The sequence below is a fragment of the Neodiprion lecontei genome, chromosome 2 (genome assembly GCF_021901455.1).
Source record: "Neodiprion lecontei isolate iyNeoLeco1 chromosome 2, iyNeoLeco1.1, whole genome shotgun sequence".
Taxonomy (NCBI): Eukaryota; Metazoa; Arthropoda; class Insecta; order Hymenoptera; family Diprionidae; genus Neodiprion; species Neodiprion lecontei.
In genome coordinates this window covers 32,230,386-32,250,836 of record NC_060261.1, presented here as the reverse complement: position 1 = coordinate 32,250,836, position 20,451 = coordinate 32,230,386, and the positions used below count along the sequence as shown (strand labels likewise).

The following is a 20,451-nucleotide window of genomic DNA, read 5'->3' as shown; positions in this document are numbered from 1 at the left end:
ACTCTTTGCAGGCGGGTAATTCTCTTCAATGTATAAACTCGAATTGTATTAAAAAAGAAACTGCGGTGTCCAAAGCGATTTGAGTGAACGCTAACGAGCAAAAAATTTGCAAAAAATGAAAAAAATCCTGACGCTCACAGCGGACTCCGTGGCAATTTATATAATGACGCTCACTTCGATTTTTGTAATGATAGATAATTACGTGTAGAAGAAGCTCAGGGTGTAACTGCCATGCAGCCCTCTTCGATAACGTTGTATAGAATGAAAGCCCTCAACCATAAGTTGATGAGCCTGTACTATCCCATGAAATTCTTCAATTTAAACAGTCTCGTTGTAAAAAAAAAAAAATTCTGAGACAGACTCACTTCAAGATTAATGCTGTTCTAATAATTTCCGAATTCTTGAATATTTCAGCATTTTTTTAACCCGTCAAATTAATGAAACTCACAAATGAACAGCTTGAATCTGCGGGAAACCTTTTCGAAGGGGTTGACTAATGAATGATAATTGGTAAAACGCTTGAAAACGCTCAATCGTGTTACACCGTATTTAACAAGTGCCTAATGACGAGAAAATATTCGACCACATGCGTGGATGATTTCCGGAGGTTTACGGAATGAGGTTAATAATCACGATAATGATAGAATTCGTATTTCGGGCACGTGAGGGAGGCTGAAACATATCTCGCCCATCTTTGACGCTTAGCGAAATTTGTTCCTGTATCAATTCGTGCACGGAGTAAAAAACAGTCCACCTGGTGCAGACAATTTGAAAGTAATCAAATTTGCACGAGCAATTTAAGTTACTGACACTGTGGAAGCTAGCCTGTCAAACTTTATATCTGACGTTTAAAATTAATATACTTTGGAGAAGCTCTTAACCGACGTAGGTAAATTCCCCTAGATCGTTCTTCCCTTAAAATTTCACATTGTGAAACTAAAGAAAAATAAAAAACGATACCGCCAGTATGTTTTATTCTACGTTATTTATCTCGTTTTTCGAACGACTAGAAATCTGTTGAAAACCATTGCTTCGCAATCTTGGCGGCAAGGCGTGTGTAATGCGACTCGCATATATTTATGTATGTGTAAAAATAACGAGTGCAGTAGGCGTGCGCGATATCGTGTAGGTATAATTCCTGCACATGAATAAACGTGTGCAGAAATTTTGGTAAAAGCGTGAATAGCGCGGAACACCGCGGCGCTTTAAAAACGGGACGCAATATGTTCCGGTGATGTAAAATTTCGTCGAGGTTTTCGCTGAATCACATTTTCCAGTCGGGTTGGTTGGTGAAGACCGACGACGTGAAAGAAACTAGATGGCCGCGTGCAAGAGCCGCCGAAAGGCGGGGAAGCCGGGCGAGTTTCACGGTGCGCGCTTAGCATTTTACGCGAGAGTAGAATTTACCCGAAAGACTTTGCATGGTTGAGGGAAACACCGCCGGGTGAATGTCTCGGGTCTACGTGTATAGGTATTCGTGTCCGTCTCCCACCCTCGTCTCTGCCATAAACACGAAATATATTCGCTTCAAGTTTAACCGCCTATTTCATTTTCTCACCGTTTTCTTTTTTTTTTCTTTTTTTTTTCTTTTTTTGACATATTTTCTTTTTATGTAACCTCCAATCTCTCCTCTCCAAGTTTTCGCAAATATCACAAGTATGATTAACACGATGATGTATTCCCTAGATTGAAAAGATATTTACAATGAATACAAAGAGAGAGTAGGTGATAAAAATTTGATCCTTCTATTTTCTTTTATCATTCAGCATCGCGATAAGTAGTACGTCTGCTTGCATTGTAAAGACTCTGGAATCCAGTGCATAATGCGTATAAGTTTTCCGTAGAAGGATATCACGACCTATTTGGAGAAAAAAAAAAATGAAAAAATCAAATGATCCATGTCAGTCGAAACAGACTGCTACGGCAGTATCGCGTAGAATATGTATGATATGATATAAAGAACAGCGTGCAAAGGTGTCGTATTTTTCGCTATGTATTTTCGATCTGGTATAAATAGTTTTTCAAAGTAATTTTCTAGAAATGTAATCCACTGACGTAGTCGAAAAGTTGTACAAGGCACAGCAGGCACGCGAAAATTTATGGGTATTCCTTTCGTCTTTTAATTATAGATGAGAAATTTGACATGACGCGCAGTTCTTTTTCTCTAATTTTCTTAAATCTTGACAGTGGGGCCTAGATATAGAGGAAAATTCCCTTTCTAGGAGCTTGTCATCCCTCTTTCTCTACGTAGACGTGAACTATGCGTCTAATGATTGTACGGTGGCTAGAACAGGGGGTCCAATGGTGGTTGTGAAATACAGTTTTAATTCGTGCCAAGCTCGTTTTAATATTCAGACTCTCTCATGGCGCAGGAATTGGTGGGGGGTCGGCCTGCAGGCTGCGGGATGGGCTTTAGTTAAATTACAAAAATAAATCACGGCTATTGTTATGTCCGCACTATTTCATGGGACAAACGTCTACGAAGGTGTGTCTGTGCATGCGTGTGCGTCGCCGGACACGGGAAAAAGTAATCTGTTCATTTTGCCCCGCCTGACCCAGCGGAAAGCTTGACCCTTCAGCGGGATAATATAACTCCTTTCGTTATTAATAGCTAAATCACATCTGAAACTTGTGTGTATGTGGTAAGCTGTTTCGGATGATTTCCTCCTTTCATTATGAGACGTCGACTACCCGCGGACCGGTTCCTCTTGGCGCTGTCAAAATGTCGCGTAAATACAAATTATACGTATAATACAAAGCGAAAAAAAAAGAAAGCCGTCAAAAAACTTCAAGAGAAGAACAAAGCCGTAAACATTGTTTGGGCCTCGTCGAGAACGTTATTCCGGTACGTTTTTCCGCTCCCAAAATTGTTGGGGAGTTGAATAGACTCCGGTAAAATGTAGCCATAACTCGGTGAATCCTGGAGTGAATATTTCGTTAAAATTCCTCATTATTGATGGAATATAGTCGGAGAACAATGAGCTGCTTGCGAAACTTAATACACGCCGAATGAAGTACCGGGGTAAATCGATGCGCTGCAGCAGCCTGCAACGAGCCGATAGACAATAGCGAGTAGCGAGTGGCGAATTTGCGAATCACCGACGTCGGCATGCATGCCGCATCATGCTTCACAATACAAAAAAATTAATCCGACGAGGAAGGCAGTAGCCTAGTTGCATTTCGTGCTTCTTATTATTTTTCGTTTTTTTTATTTATCATTTTTTAGGCTGACGGGGGATTTTTCTCGACAAAAATCGATCGACCTACAGTTACTTGGTCACGCGGAAAGTTGAAGCTCAACGCCTGCGGATAGGCAACGTAGGCTACGTTTTGTATTGTTAAACATTGAAAACGTAGCTCGGGTTGCCTATCTGCTCGCGTTGAGCTGTGAATTATGCGGAAAACTCTTGGAATAATGTTATAGATGATTTAATTTCAATTTGGGCGATGTCTGGGATATGCATATTATACATTCACGTTAGTCTCTCGGGAGTAAACCTATAATCACCCAGATTCAGCAGGTCGCGGGGGAACAACTTTCTAAATTGTCCAACCTCCCCCTGTAATCACGAGCTTCTAGCGAACCCCTTAAATAGGGGTAAGTTGTTAAGGCAAACTCGTTGCGTCAGATTACACACGCCCCGTCACCCAGCCCCGGTATCACCTTACCATAAGTACATATATACACATAGGTACATATTATACCGTAACAGAATTTTGTATTTCAAAGAATCGAGGACACCCTCTTACATTATAAACCTATCAAGTTTACTTGGTAAAGGAAATTTGTGATTACTTTGTAGGTCTTTCGTTATGTGATACGTAAAATAAGTTTACTTTGATCGTGTAAGGTAAGTGTACCAGTTATTGACCCTGTCCCAGTTACTGACCTTTCTTTGTTATATCTGTTTGATACTTAGTTCTAAGGTTACCAAAAAATATATTTCTAATGTCTAACCCTCTAATAATTGGTTCTATTTATCGAGAAATTCACAATATGTGCCGTCAATTTATAATTTTTGAAAATAAAATAGCCAATAATTGGGTATAAACGTGTCAATAATTGATGCACTTACCTTAATACTCTTTCTTCTTGTGCCAATTATAATATCTGGTAATTGTAAGGTGATATTATCATTCCATGAACGATAGTTTATTCTGTCATTTATCACATTCGAAAACTTTCAAACTGCACAATTTTACGAATCTCCTCTACGCGTCTGTCCGGTGCTGGGCCGTTACTACTTGCCACCGCAGTTCATCTGTAAGTAGCAGTGCCCGGTAATCGACAGACGCGAAGTTCAGCTGCAGTAGCAACGGATCATTCGTGGTCCGACGAATGAGTGCGCTATTTCGCTTGAACGGAAACGGGTTGTTGATTTGTGACACTTAAGGGTGTTCGATCATTGTCACCTGTCATATTAATTATCATAAATTGATATCAAATGAATAACTGTCTTCCCGCGAATTCACGATTATATTCTCACGAGGTTAACGTATTCAACGTGTTATCAGTGTCGCAAGCACAACGGCCAATATAACAAACGGAAGTGAGTAAATTGTTATTTATGCGAAATATATTTTAATTGTACCTAAATTTTGTCATATCATGGTTAACTTCCATATTAATGTACTGCCACCAACCCAGCAAGATTAGAAAGAATATTTTATAGTGTATATACTGATATTCAATAAGAATATTGAAATTAATTTCTTTTACTGTAAACTGCAGGTAATACAAACTGCGTTTCTAATTAGGTGTGACAAAGTCGAATATTTAAAGATGATTGTTGTTGTATTTCAATGATCTGTGGGGAACTTGGATTAATCTTGTATGCGCGCTATTTCCAACTCCGACTTGAATCTTGTTGAGATGTTAATTAAAATTGATTTATCGTTGATCGATCATTATTCACTTTCAGAAAATATTTTAATTTTCGAACGTCAGAGCTACGGCGATTATAGGCGTTGTTACAACTGCACCCGCGGTTAAACCGCGAGCAGATAACGGCTACCTGCGCGCACTTCCGGTCAGAAACCGTGTCAGCATTTCCTGGAAATACATCATTGGGTACTGATAAAGTTCGCCTTGGACGCAGAGTGGCTCACCTGTGCATGCATATGCGTTATCTATTCATACCTCGACGGTGTTGAGGGGTTGAAATTGCGCGGGACAGGCAACGAATGAGTGAAATTCAACTTCCGAGATCCGCCGAGTAAATTCACAGAAATTAAGCGTGTTTTGATTAATTATTCAGAACAGGAGCTCGCTGTTCCGTTATTATTGAAATGATCAATCGAATCGGTTGAAGCCATTTGGGAACACCTCTTAACACGAAGGTGGGTTCAAACTTTTGTTTCGTAATATATACATATTTATAAGCCGTAATTCACACCTGGATTATTATACGGTACGAGGAACGGGACGTGATTATTATTTCCTTTTGGGGGGATGGCGATAACTTTTAGCAGGGTGATAAAGACGAGCCTCAAACTACAATGGGTTGTATCCATGGAGCAATGAGCAATTATTAAACTTACGGTATTAAAATGTGCAAATATTAATTTCGTCTTGGCGTTTATACTCGGTCACAAAGAAGCCACCCGGCTTTCGCGTAAATAGAAAAGCTCATCTGAAAGCATCAATCTGAACTTTCATTAGGACGAAGTTAGAGTTTTCCACTAGTTCGCCGAGCCGAGTTGTAAGCTTTGCGTGGCGCGCCTCGTAACGACATTGTGATTGCCATAACTTGGATTAATCTCGTTACTACACATGCTCGTTTTTCGCTCGGCTAAATTTCTTGCCTGGAAAGATTTCTCTAGTTATCCATGTTCGTTGTCGAAACGGCTTCGTCTGATTTTTCTCGCATTTCATTTCACCGAATTTCCGCTCTTAATTTTTTATAAATTTCCATTTGCCTATTTCAAGGAAAATCTTAGGTAATTTCAAATTTGTTCCTCAGTTACGGAAATTGAAAAACTTTTCTGTCCAACTGTTCAAATGGATATGATTCGAAAACGAAGAGAGATATTCTCAAAATGCAAAAGACGTTTTGCTTCATCTCAACTCATAGATTCATAAAAAGTATAAAGAAATTATGCGCCTCCTTAAAATCACCAACTTATATGAATTTGAAACAGAAAAATTTTATCCACGACATAAATACTCGTTACATGTATATTATCTATTATATAAATTAAATTAAATATGAGTTTAAATAAATAATAGAAGTGCGACTAGTGACTGGCCCATAACGATACTTGACTTAAAATTCATGCAGTGAACCAAGCCGCATACGAATACACACTATAATCGAAAATGCAAAAAGTGGATAAAAACAAATGCCGGGAAAATCTTAAAGACGCAGCTGCTGATACCGTAAGTGAAATAACCATATCTTGGGGTTTGGGAAAGCCGTTTGTTAACCCTCCAGATAAAATGCGATACCTGCGATTGGCATAGGGACACTTGCAACATATGAGCTGAAGCAAACGATAAGAATTTTACATTTCTGCTATTGCAAGTTCCACAAACGAAACGAACGATTTTACTCATGTGATGTAGAAAAATATTTGAACATTACTTCAGTTATTGTATATTGTATATTACTATTGTAGATAAATATATTATATACACTTCACACGAGTAGTATGTATTTGATTTTCTAATCAATATCCCTGTTTCATTTAATTATGCCTTAATTCTTATATCCTCCTCCATCTTGATTCTGATATCAATTTCTTCGAAGTAATACAGTTCTTCCCTTCGATCGAACATTTCGTGCGATTTCCGGATTTGACGAAACAAGATTAAAGGAAAAATAAAATAGAAAACCTCAGAGTCTTTGCTATAAAATGATTGACTTGGTAACAAGTTAATATGATGTGACTCAATTTCGAAGCACTCGAGAAGCTATATTTCCTGGGAATATTGCTTTTCTTTGACCGAAACTCAGCAGGCCACAATCATTGATACGGGGATACTGGAGATAAAAAGAGAGACAGAGCCTCAATTTTAAGACGCTACAAGTATATCGGTATAAAAAATCACGGCGCAGAGTCTGAACTGAAGGGGACTCGACCTCGCGACTTGCCTCGAAACGTGAATTTAACATCCGGGTTATTTTCTCGTGTTGTTATATAATATCGTGAACGATGAAATCGAGCTGTTTAAATCATTCCAAATTCAACAATGCTCCAAGCGAGGCTTTGTGTTCAATTCGTACGATTATCATGACGCAACGCGTAAAAATATCCAGATTAATTCAAAGCTCCACAAAGAGAGACAGATTGATATTGGGAGAATTTCTCGAGGAGCTACGTTCACAAAGGTTTGACAAAGTGGTCGGGGGCTTAACTACGCGACTCCGACATCTTCTCGGACAATGATCAATACGTGAAATGAAGCATTGTTCGAGAGCTTCCCGGATTGCTGAATGCGGTGGCGATAATATTCGCTCACAATGCATTATGTATCGACCAATAAATGTGCACCACATTCATCCGTACGTTGCAGCTTCTTCAACCCGACACAAGACGCAATCTCCGTACAAATAATCGTGCATCAATGTCGCTCCTGCTTCGGGATGTTGTCACTTGGTATTGGACGGTTAACAGTTTCGGACATAATCGAGGCAACCGGCAGTGTTAACAACCACTCAAACTTTGATCGGAAACGTCGCTTGTGTTTCTACCAACATACGGTGTGAACTGATCTCTATCTTGTTCAACGAGGCCACAGAGTCAGAAATGTGTTCCTTTACCCTTGAGGTTGATCTGTCAACTGATTCGGGTAAATTTTATTCTGAATTAACGAATACTCATTTATGCCTGCAACAATCACCGCCGGGGGCCTGCTTTCAATGAGTTACCGACTTGCACGTTGCGTGGTGTGAAATCTGATCAACCGAATGACGCAGTGATGGATGAAAATTTACAGTAGGCAAAGCAACGCCGGTTGTGCAGGAAGATTAATTATTTTTTCTCGTCCATAATGTTTCAACACTTGCGCAATATCACGTGATGTCGGGAAATTTTTTTCTTCGTGACATTTACTCGTTCCTTCATTTTCAACCGCTAAATGCACCGACTCAGTCGTTGATGATTGTGAATATACGGGAGCGTCACTATAGGCTGGATAAATATCATCCCCATCGAAATTCCGGCGAATCCAACAGTCTCGGAATAAAGAGAAGGAAGGAAGAGGCCGAGAGCGAGCGAGAACTACACGGTGCGAGTTATAATCCAACAATATCCCGGCATGATTGGATTCTACCAACTTCTGCGAATATCTTGATCCTCCTTGAGCGCGATATACGAGACGTCAATAATATTGTTACAAAGGGTGAAATCACCCCTTTTGCCCCCTCTTTAATGATCTAGTAGTCAGCATAGATAAAAGACGTTTATAAACCTCTTATGTCTTTAAAAAGAATAAGGTTGCTGCGCCAACCGATATTATTGTAAAAACAGTCTTGTTTCAGACTTTAAACAAGAAACACGTATATTGCATTAAAAGCATTTTTCACGATATTTTTGTTCACGCCTTTGATTTGATAATAAGTAAACTCGCGGATCCATATTTTATTAACGTAACGCCTAAACCGTTACAATTGGTGTCAGAAGCGGGATCTTGAGTTCTTATTAATCAAGTTGATTCAGTGCGTGAAATAGTGAAATAAACTATGAGTAGCGGTCGTTTAACACGCTCTCGTCGTCGGGAAAGTGGCGGTGAAGAACATTCTATCACCGAAAATCCGCAGCTTCCCGAGTCTATTTGTGCACCTTCAGTGGACTCTTTACCTGTCCCTACGATGGTCTCAGTTTCACAAATCGACCTACTAAAAATTATGAGCCAACAACAAGAAGCCGCCGAACGTTATCAACGGCAGCTTCTGGATTCGGCAAGACAACAACAACAACAACTTGTCCAGTTGCTTCAAGAGCAACGAGAACAGCGAGAAAGGGAGCTTACCACTCAGTTGGAGCAGCGGAGGCTAGACAGAGAAGCTCAAGAGCGTTCCGAGACTAGTCTACACGAATTGCTCCGGACAACTGTGGCGGCTCTTCAGTCCGTTCATCAGATGAGCGGCACTGAGGGACCAGCTGTTACACCGCAGGGTTCCAGAGTTGTTACTCCGCTTCCCTCTCCTGTTCCCTCTCCTGTTCCAGTTCCTACTGTTCAGGAGGTCCAACATCCAGGTCGAACCCAGGATGTTCCTGAATCAAGGTCTGTGCCTTTTATTAGGAGAGTAGATGAATCTCCAATTAGTAGAATGAGAGTAAATAATGAGGCTGGTTTTTCCGAGTCTTTGACTCAAGTTCGGCCTCAATGTTCTCATTTTAATCAATTAAATAATTCGAGATTTCCTGAGGTTGTTTCTCAGATTAATGAGAAACCTCTTTATCCTTTAAAACCGCCAATTTTTGACGGAAAAATTCCATGGGCGGATTATGAACGCCAGTTTAATACAATTGCTAAACATAATCAGTGGGACTCCGCCATGAGGGCCCACAGTCTTGCCTCCTGTCTTCGAACGCCGGCTTTGAATGTTTTAACGGCGTTGTCTGAGGAAGAAATCTCTGATTATGAAAAACTTAGTTCTGCATTAAAGTTGAGGTATGGAAATGACCACTTAACGAAACTGTACACGGCACAGTTACAGACAAGAAGACAAGGACGAGACGAAGACCTCGCGTCTCTTAGTCAGGACATTGAACGGCTTTCTCGTATAGCTTTGCCGGATCACGAGCCGTCTCGTAACTTATTAGCAACGCAAGCTTTTTTGAATGCGATTAATGATCCGGAAATTAAAATGGCCGTTGGAACGTCGGGCCTCACTTCTCTGCGGGAGGCAACCGCCAAAGCCCTCGAGGTGGAGGCAATGAGAAAGCAATATTTTGGGTTAAGCAAACTTCGTCGGATTGAGGTGTCTGAAAACACCTCAGGAAGACAGAGTGTTGAATACTCGGAGGAGCCAAAACCTCAAAATTATAAAAATAGAAATAACGGTAACAATTTTAAATCAAGAAATCGAGGTTCTTTTCAAAACCGTCGAAACGAGCGTATAAATAAAAACATGGTCGTGACAAGTCAAACTAGCTTGACTTGTATATTTTGTAAAAAAACAGGCCACGACGCCAATCATTGTTTTCTAATTAAAAAAATTAGTGGAAAACCGATGCAAGGCTCGAATCCAAATTCTTATAATTGGCGTAAGAAAAATATAGAAAAAGGGGAAGCAGATCCTCAATCGAGTTCTTCAACAGGAACTCACTCAAAAAACTAGTTTCAGATGATTTGTCAGGGCGAAAATCATCGCAGATTGTTAATAGTGAAAGCCCTCTTAGAGAACAGTTTTTAATTAGAAGTCTACGACAGTCTGGTCTTTACGCGCGCGGTACTGTGAATGGCGTCGATTGTCTGTGGGTAATAGACACGGGCGCGGAGGTAACCGTAGTTCGATCGGATCTCTTTAAATCCGATGACCGAATTGTTCCCTCTTTTTCTCTGCGAACAGCCACTGGAGAGACGACCCCGGTTTTGAGACAGGCTACTGTCCAAATTAACCTTTTTGGGTGTATCGACTCTCCACATAAGGTTTTTATAGCAGATATAGAGGATGAAGGTATTTTGGGAATAGACTTTCTTACAGCTCATAACTGTGTTATCTCGACTAAGAGAAATTCACTAGCTTCAAACAATCGCGAAATAACTCTTTGTACAAATAGGAATGGAATTTATTGGACTCCTCCTAGAATTCGAGAAATAGAACTGTCGGAAGGTGATTTGCAACAACATTTTCCTCTTCATTTACGGAGCCTTGTTGAGAAATCTTCGATTTCGTTAAATTTAGCTCAGGAAGAATCGTTTAAATCTCTTTTACTAGAATTTAAAGATTCTTTTGCGAAAGATAGTAGTGATAAGGGCCGATGTACTTCTGTCAAGCACAAGATCGATGTCGGAGAGAGTTCGCCAATTAAACAAGCTCCTCGAAGACTTGCTCTCAACGCCCGAGAAGAGGTGAAGAAGCTGGTGGAAGACATGTTAAAGAACGATGTTATTGAACCATCGTCTAGTCCCTGGGCTTCACCAATCGTCCTTGTTAACAAAAAGGACGGATCCAAACGATTTTGTATCGATTACAGGAAGCTGAACGATATAACGAAGAAAGATTCTTACCCTCTACCCAGAATCGACGAGACCCTCGACCTGATAGCTGGTGCAACTTGGTTCAGCACCATAGATCTTCAGAGCGGATATTGGCAGGTCGAAATGGATCCTCTAGATAAAGAAAAAACAGCTTTTGTTACGGGTTTAGGAGGATTATGGCAGTTCAAGGTTATGCCGTTTGGTTTGAGTAATGCCCCGGCTACCTTTGAACGAATGATGGAGGCTGTTCTCCATGGGCTCACGGGCAAAATATGCCTCGTTTATTTAGACGATATAATCGTTTTTGGCAAGAACTTTGAAGAAGAAGTTCAAAATCTCAGACAAGTTTTCGCTAGGCTGAAGCAAGCAGGTCTGAAAATGAGCCCGAAAAAATGCCATCTGTTCCAGAAAGAAGTAGGCTTCCTCGGACATATCGTTTCAGCACAAGGTGTGAAGACCGACCCATCCAAAATAGAGAAGGTTTCTTCTTGGCCGACACCTAAGAATAAAGAACAAATTCAGAGCTTTTTAGGCCTTTGTACGTATTACAGAAGATTTGTAAAAGGTTTCGCTAGTATAGCTAAACCTCTCCATCATTTGACCGGAATCAAGATTCCTTTTGACTGGACCCCGGAATGCGAAGAGGCTTTCAAGAAATTGAAGGAAAATCTTATTTCTTCGCCGATTTTAGCTTATCCAGAGGTCGAAATTCCTTTTATTTTAGATACGGATGCATCTCTTTCAGGAATAGGCGGGGTTCTGTCACAAATTCAGGGAGGTCAAGAGAGAGTGATAAGCTATTTCAGCAGAGTTTTGAGTAAAACCGAGAGGAATTATTGTGTCACTCGTAGAGAGCTTTTAGCTGTTGTTAAGACCGTAGTACATTTTCACCATTATTTGTACGGCAGGAGATTTTTGATACGTACAGATCATGCTTCTCTCAGGTGGCTACTTTCGTTTAAATCTCCCGAAGGTCAGGTAGCTAGATGGTTAGAAAGGCTCGGTCAGTACGATTTTGATATTCGTCATCGAGCAGGAATTCATCATGGAAACGCCGATGCTCTCTCTCGAAGACCCTGCGAGGAAATGCCAGAGTGTAAACAGTGTGCACGATTAGAGAAAAATCGTGACCCCTCTCTTATAATACGGAAGATTTCTTTCGAAAATAACCAGGAGGAATGGAGAAAATCGCAACAAGAGGACGACACTTTGAATCAAGTGAAGTCTTGGAAAGAAGCAGAAACTCGCCCAGACTGGCAGGATATATCTTTAGCCGAGCCAGATTTGAAAATTTATTGGGCTCAATGGGACTCTATCCTTTTAATTGATGGAATTTTATACCGAAAATGGGAATCTGCAGACTTGAAAGAAATCAGGTGGCAACTTTTGGTTCCCAGGACACGAGTTCCGGAGATTCTTGCTCTTTATCATGATTCTCCTGCAGGTGGACATTTCGCTTCAAATAAAACTCTGGGCAGAATTCGCAACTTCTACTTTTGGCCTCGTTGCCGGATGGACGTTGAAGATTGGTGTCGAAGATGTCGAGTCTGCACGGCAAAGAAAGGACCTCGAGCGAAGGGACAAAGCTCTCTTCAGATTTATAACGTGGGAGCTCCATTTGAAAGGATAGCAATGGATATTCTTGGACCTCTCCCGATAACCCATTCTGGAAATAAATATGCTTTGGTTATTGCTGATTATTTTACTAAGTGGCCAGAAGTGGTCCCTCTCGCTGATCAAGAAGCCTCTACTGTAGCGCAGGCATTCGTTAAAGAATTTATTTGTAGACACGGAGTTCCTCTAGAACTTCATACTGATCAAGGCCGAAATTTTGAGTCGACCTTAATGAAAGAGGTTACTCAGATTTTAGGGGTTAGAAAAACTCGTACAACTCCTTTGCATCCGCAATCTGACGGCATGATAGAGCGTCTGAATCGGACTTTACTACAATATTTGTCGTCCTTCGTAGAGCAGAATCAGAGAGACTGGGACTCCTGGATCCCTTTCTTCCTCTTATCTTACAGATCTGCGATTCACGAGACGACGAAACAGACGCCAGCCCTCATGCTTACTGGAAGAAATCTTCGACTTCCGTCAGATTTAGAGAAAGGCCCTGTTCCTGTGCGAAGACAGCATCAAACAGATTATGCCTTTTCATTACAACAACGTTTAGAAGAAATTCATCACTTTGCTAGGAATAGAATTTCTATGTCTTCAGATAAATTAAAAACTCGTTATGATATTCGAGCCAGAGATTTAAAATTTAATCCTGGAGATTCTGTTTGGCTCTTTCAACCTCGAAGACAGAAAGGACGATGTCCAAAGCTACAAAGAAATTGGGAAGGCCCTTACTTAGTGGTTAACCGGATAAATGATGTTGTTTATAGAATCCGAAGATCTCCTCATTCGCGTCAGAAAGTGGTTCACTTGGATCGTCTTGCTCCTTTTGAAGAGGATCAACCTGGAACAGTCTCTCCAAGACCAGGGACATCCTTCGAGGTTAGATCTTCAAACGAACACCCTTGACGACTGTGATCGATTTGACCTTCTTTACAGTCGGTTATCGATTGGGAGAAGAATTTACCTTTCGGAATTCGTTTGAGTAAAACTCGACCGCTTACGATTATTATTGAAGGAAATATCGGATGCGGAAAAACAACTTTCACTAAGAGGTTTTTAGCAGATCGCCAGGTCTGTACACTTTTAGAACCTCTTGAAGAATATCGAAATGTAGCCGGAATTAATCTTTTAGATTTGATGTATCAGAACCCAGATCGTTATTGCTATTATTTTCAACATTTCGCTCAAATGGTTATGTTAGATAGACATCTGCAGACGACTTCATTGCCTGTAAAGGTGATGGAAAGATCGATATTCAGTAGCAATTGTTTTGTAGAAGCTCGTCGAAGGTTAGGTAATTTTCGCGACTTCGAATCTCATTTATTGACAAAAAATTTTGATCTTCTCATTCGCTCGCCTGAGCTCAGAGTAGATTTGATTGTTTATTTGCGAGTTTCCCCAGAAACTTCTTTCGCTCGAGTCAGTTCCCGTTCTCGTGAGGAAGAATCGAGTATTTCTTTAGAGCTACTCAGAACTATCCATGAGGTTCATGAAGATTGGCTAGTAAAACAAACCTTTTCTTCTTTATCGGCTCCTGTTTTGGTTATCAATGCAGAATCTGCAGCCGATCAAGTTTATTCTAGCTTCTGTTTTGCAATGACACACGGATAAAGTTAAACCTTTCAATTTAATTTTATTTTATTTACATTTTTAAGAATATTTGAACAGTTTGAACAGAATTTTTTTTTTTTTTTAATATTTGAACAGAACAGAAAAACTAAATAATTTGAAAGTGGTATGCGGTTTTAATAATTGTTTTTAATTCAATTTTTACGGCTTCACATTCGGAGCAGCCTTCCGTCGGTTTTGCAATGAAAATGAGACTATCTTTGCAAACGTTGCAGGTCGTATTGTCCTTCAGAAAGGTTACGTGTAGGTCAACTTCACCTCGCGGATGTTCAGGACTGGAATTTTCACAATAATAAAAAAAAAAAAAAAAAAAAAAAAAAAAAAAAAATTCAATTTAAATTTCTATTTAAATAAGGGGTTGTTTCTTGTGTTTGTTTTTTCCATTTACCTGCGGGTACAGCATGACGTGCACAGAAGACCAATTTTCCCTTCTTCGATTCGGAAATCGAAAAACCCACAAGAAAATTTTTTCCATTGATTCTGGAATACGTTTTCTAATTCTTCTTCTGACAAGTTTTTTAAACTAATAAAGTCAAAGGTTTGGGCTAATATTCCCGCGTTTATTAAATTATGAATTTTTGACATGATTCTTCTTACTACGGAAGCTTGATAATGGGTTGTTATTTCTGGGTTGCTAATCAATTTGAAATTTGTTTTCTTCGGTTGTTTCTTTCTAGAAACTTCTTCTCTGGAATCGAGTTTTGTGTCGGATAGGCTTTGGTTTAAGGAATAATGTGAAATGAGTCACGATTATTTTTCGAGGTCCATGAGCGATTGCTTGATTTTCACATTTTATTAACCTTAAGTGTCAGTTTTTGTGAGCACTTTTTCAGGTTATTTGACACAGCCCTTTCCTTCCAATCTTCCCCGATTCCTGACGATGACTGGTGGTTTTATTTTGAAGAAGGACGCAGAAATAATTCAGATAAGATCGTTTCTTTTCTTTTGAATACGTATTCAATTTACTTTATTCAAGTATTCTCCCAAATTCACTTAGTGAATTTGAATTGTTATACCATCACTCACATTTGTCCTTCCAAAACTCTAGGGTGAACTATTCCTAAAGAAGTCACCCCACGATTTCCTTATTTTATATGAAGAGAAGTCTGTTTTCGTCTTATTTGGACCTGGAATTGTCGGTTCCCGTTTCGGTGTTTTCATCCGAACCTGTTTCGGAGGGATCCTTCATGAAGAAAATCGAATTTCTTCCCGACGTCAATCTGGGCCGTTGCGGAAAACTTTGTATTCATGAAGCCACATAACACTTAATAACACTAACCTTTATAAAACATGGCACATAAATTTTTGAGATTATTTAACGCTCAACTATCTGCTCAAGGTTTTCTGTGGTTTACCTTGAGACTGTGGGCAAATGCCAGATAGTAAAAAAGGGAGTTTTTAAATTTTTAGAGCCACAGCTCCAACTCACCTTTGAGCACTGACTACTGGATCACCTTTATAATTGTTTTAACTTTCCCGAGTCGAGACGACTCTTTTCCTCGGGGGGGAGTAGTGTTACAAAGGGTGAAATCACCCCTTTTGCCCCCTCTTTAATGATCTAGTAGTCAGCATAGATAAAAGACGTTTATAAACCTCTTATGTCTTTAAAAAGAATAAGGTTGCTGCGCCAACCGATATTATTGTAAAAACAGTCTTGTTTCAGACTTTAAACAAGAAACACGTATATTGCATTAAAAGCATTTTTCACGATATTTTTGTTCACGCCTTTGATTTGATAATAAGTAAACTCGCGGATCCATATTTTATTAACGTAACGCCTAAACCGTTACAATATTATTCGGGGAGTTGGATTTTACCCCAGGTTCTGAACGTGCAGTCTCCGAAAACCGTTGAGCAGGAGCCTTAAATCTCACTAATTACCTACCCCAATCTTCGGTGGTGATTTATTTCTACCCCGAGGTGAGTTGACATTGATATTGATAAGAAGGAGGAAAAGCGAACCGTCTTCTCTTGAATTAAATGCAAAATTCAGTACAAGACGAACTTCTTGACGAACCTGAATATCGAATCTTGAAAAACTATGGGTGGATGGTATTTGCTGCGGTAAGAGAGAACTCGAGATACGAAGTATGTGCATCGGCGGCTGTTCGTTTTTCTCGCAACTGTGGCCGGGGAAGAAACGAAAAGTAAAGAAAAACCATCTTGATCTCTTTCATCGGAGGCAATCACGAAGGCTTACTTGGCGAGCACGATCGTAACGGGCCGCGGAGTAGCCTAGTCGTTTTTTCTCACCCCCTCGGCCAATCGCCCTTAAAGCTCACCCCGGTTGCCGGGGATCCTTTCACTCCCGATTTAATATCAGCGGTCGTTTTACACGTGCATACATACATACTTATGTACAGCTTTCGTTTTACGTGAACCTTTTGTTCCCGTCGGTTGTTTGTTTGTTTGAGTTTAATCATGAATGTGAGTTGAATTTTCACTGCTGAACTCTCGGGGCTAGCGAATCTATCCGACAAGTTCTGCAAATTCGTAATTACATTTCACGCTATACCTACCTACCTACCTACGCGCACTGCCGCGGATTTCTGGAACATTATAGCGGCGAGTCGACGGCTGTTTGATATGCCGCAGACTTCAGACAGAGGAGATTGCGCGCTGAACGCTTGGGGAAATTCCGTACTCTCCTCTGCGTTGTGTAATACCTACCTACTCTTGCAGGTGCCGTTCGAAAAGTTAGAAAGTGGCTAAATTTGCTGAAACACCGCCGGAGGGCGGCGAGTGTCCACGGGGCCAATTCGCGATAAGCCCACCTCCTATCGAGAATCACCCTTGCTGCACTCTTTATTGTAAGCACTTTGAAAACTTCTGCCGTTTTAACAAGATACGTAATACATTGGACGTCTTCTCTTCACCCAATTACGTACGGCGTCGAAGAATTGTAATTTTTACTCTTGTTTCTTTTCTTCCAAGAACGCGGTTTTTCGCCATTTTTAGCGATAAATTTTCACTCCCGATAGTCCGTTTAAAAGAAATATTGCGATTTTTCCAACGTAAAAAACTGATCGGAAATTATCGCGTATTAGAACCTTGTCCACGCGATATTTCGCTCAGTATCTAATATGAGAAAAATTTGTTTCGAAAATTGGGTTCTTTCGTCGAAAACCAAGTTTAAGTAGCTAAAACTCTTCTGCAGAGTTGAGAATTTGTGGGCTGAGACAGCGGCTGTGAACCGAAAGCAGGAGAGCTGCCGGAAAGGCCACTTGTCTGATCCCATAACAGTCCTAGTTGATCTTGTAAAGTCGTTTCGTTTCAGAGACAACCAACCTAACTCAAGAGCCGAGCTTATACATTGAACGGCACGGGTTCTTACGACCCGCAGCAAGTTACTTTTGAACGTGAAATTTTTGGCCGAATATTTTTGCGAGATAGTCGGTTGGACAAAAGCGCAACTCGTCGCTGATTACAGGGTAGAAGGATTTTTCGGCACTTTCATTACGCTCCTAATTCTTTCAAAGTATCTGAACAACAAGTTTCACGTTACCGATTTACAAGGTCTTTACAAAGTAGACTTAACAAGTACAGGCATTACGGGTAATTGCCTCTGCAGGGATCCCTCTGCTTTTGCAGCGATGAGCATGCAAGGTACGTTTATAAAAATCTCGTCAAGGTTTTACTACTACTGTATTTTCTGAGAGGGGAGTGACAAGGCGATATCAGGTTTCGCATTTGTGAATAACGTAAGTAAACGGCCGGGATTAACCGAATCCAATATTTGAAAATTGAATCGCAAAAAATTTGAAATTGGAAATCGTTGTACGGCGAGTGTGGAGCGAAGCCGAAGTATCCGAGGAAACGATCAGCTCCGGGATTTTTCCCAGGGAACAAATTACTTCCTGGTAAGACGAAACGAGTGTTTAGAACTCGTCGGCTGTAGTAAGACATAGAAGTAGTACGACGTAGCTGTTAGCCAGAGAATATCCCACAGGCACGCCATCCGCCTGTTACTCCCGAGTCGTAATGGAAGAAAAGGTGAAAAAAGTAAAAAAAAAGTCAGTCGGTAAAATTTAATTCGACACGCAAGAATTCAATAAGCTACGAAGAAAAGTTCTCCGAACGATCCGTACGGTCGGCGGGTCAACCGTGTAAAAAACCGGAAACCAGCTTTCGACACTTCAATGTTTATTGTCTCTACGGGTCTACGCGTTGTCGTTGAAATGGTATAAAAGAATTACCGAATACATGTAAAAAATCGAATTTTTTACACAGCTTCCAAACGAAACATGACGCAATTTCCTTTCATAATCAACATAATAGGTATGCATTGTTCATTAAGGACATTTTAAAAGGTGATCCGTATTATATCATTCATTGATCGTAATAAATGCAATCGATACGGCTTTGAGAAAGTGACAAATAAAGAGGATGTGCAAGCGAAACATTCCTTCTTCATATATGCATTAAAATTTCCGTGTTTTATAGCGGCTCAGGAGGCGTCGAGCTGTTACGCACGTGCCGGTTAAACGTCCCGCTTAAAAATCAGTAAACAACTAATAGAGAAGAGCTTCTAGACGCGGCAGCTGTTACCCACGAAAAAGATACTCCAGAGTGACGCAGCACTACTGAGTATAACGACGCCACTCGTCTTACTTTCGCTGTCAGCCCTCGGAAGCCACCAGCTTACGCATTATGGAGCTTAACAAAATGCCCGCCACCCCGTGACCCTCGAGAGAAACGAGGAGGCCACTTAAGGGCTCGCAAATCACCGACCGCTTCCTTTTTGATGTCGAATTTTGTTGCTTCTAATATGCGAAAACAGCCACGTTCCATTTCGACTTGGTACCCAATCGGAGCGGTTTGTTCAGATATGTCGAGGCGCTCGTCTGGCCGCATCCAAGAGACAAGAAATGACTCGATGGGTATCTGCATCCAGCATCGGGAATCCATGTCCGAGGAAGATGGTGCGGCAGTCTCTAGTCTCTTCTCAGACTATTGATTTCGGCTTCCAGGGTTTGCGTCTTTCGTCTTTAAGCCACGGTGGCTGGCATATATCAATAACGCCTGCCTTGCGACTCCTGCAGCTATAACCGCACGGAATGTGTTGTCTGGTTTGTGCGAGCTGCATTTGAGTGCCTCTGTATACCACCGGTAGTCAGGGTTGTATGGAATCCTGCACCACCCGTTATAATTCACGCCCGAAACTTCATCGACTTGTATTTATTCGCGTATCACAAAGTGCCGTGAGTCCTCCACGAATACGGAATACCCGCTGCTTCTACACCGTGTAAAGTTTACTCGGTTGTTTGTATTCACCAGGATGCTGACAATCAGACCACTCTGAACTAATTTCAGTTAATAGTTACTCCTGGCCCTTGACAATGATGCTCGTTGCATTGAAAGCTCATCTGATCCCGCCACTGGCTGTATCGGTTTAAGAACATCCATGAATAAGGATCACCCCATTATTGCGCGGGGTGATTGCTTAACACCTGGATAGACAAATTTGCAATTGGCGGATCTGCGTGTTCCGCAATTGACGAGAAATCACTGCTGAAAGTTTATACAGGTCATCGTGTCCTGGAGAGAAATTGATCCTGCGATACACCTCGTGGTAAGATCGTTGCATTCCCGATTATGGAAACAAAATGGAGAAATCGTGTTTTCTCGCCGGTATGATCTATTGGTATGAGCGGAATACGAAATGTGAGTTTATTATTCAGGGATTTGAGGCGGTCGAGGGGACGAGGGACATCGATGATGGGAGTGCTGCGTTTCCGTCATTCCGAATCAAATTCGACTTCTGGCTGCCGCAAGTGTTTACGATAAAAGCAAGTTATTCCAATCGCAATGCTACTAGAGACACGTAATTTGTTGATAATGTGTGTAACATGAGCCTCTTTTTTATTGAAGATATTCTATCGTCATAGTTAATTCGGTGTAAATTGCCACGGACCAAGGTACGAAGCTGTTAACAGTATTCACGTGCTATTTTTTGACTTCTCAGTCTTTTTTTCTTTAGAAATTCCAGTAGAAGTCGCAAATTTAACTACGGTTGCCTATCCGAGGGCGCCGAGCTGCGAGTTTCACAG

At 40.8% G+C, this 20,451-nt stretch overlaps 1 protein-coding gene across 1 annotated transcript in view; it reads right to left on the bottom strand.

Annotated features, from left to right (window-relative positions):
- The window catches only part of LOC107217004 (laminin subunit alpha-1), a 167,918-nt gene that overhangs the window by 129,240 nt on the left and 18,227 nt on the right, over positions 1–20,451 (bottom strand). The window lies entirely within an intron of this gene.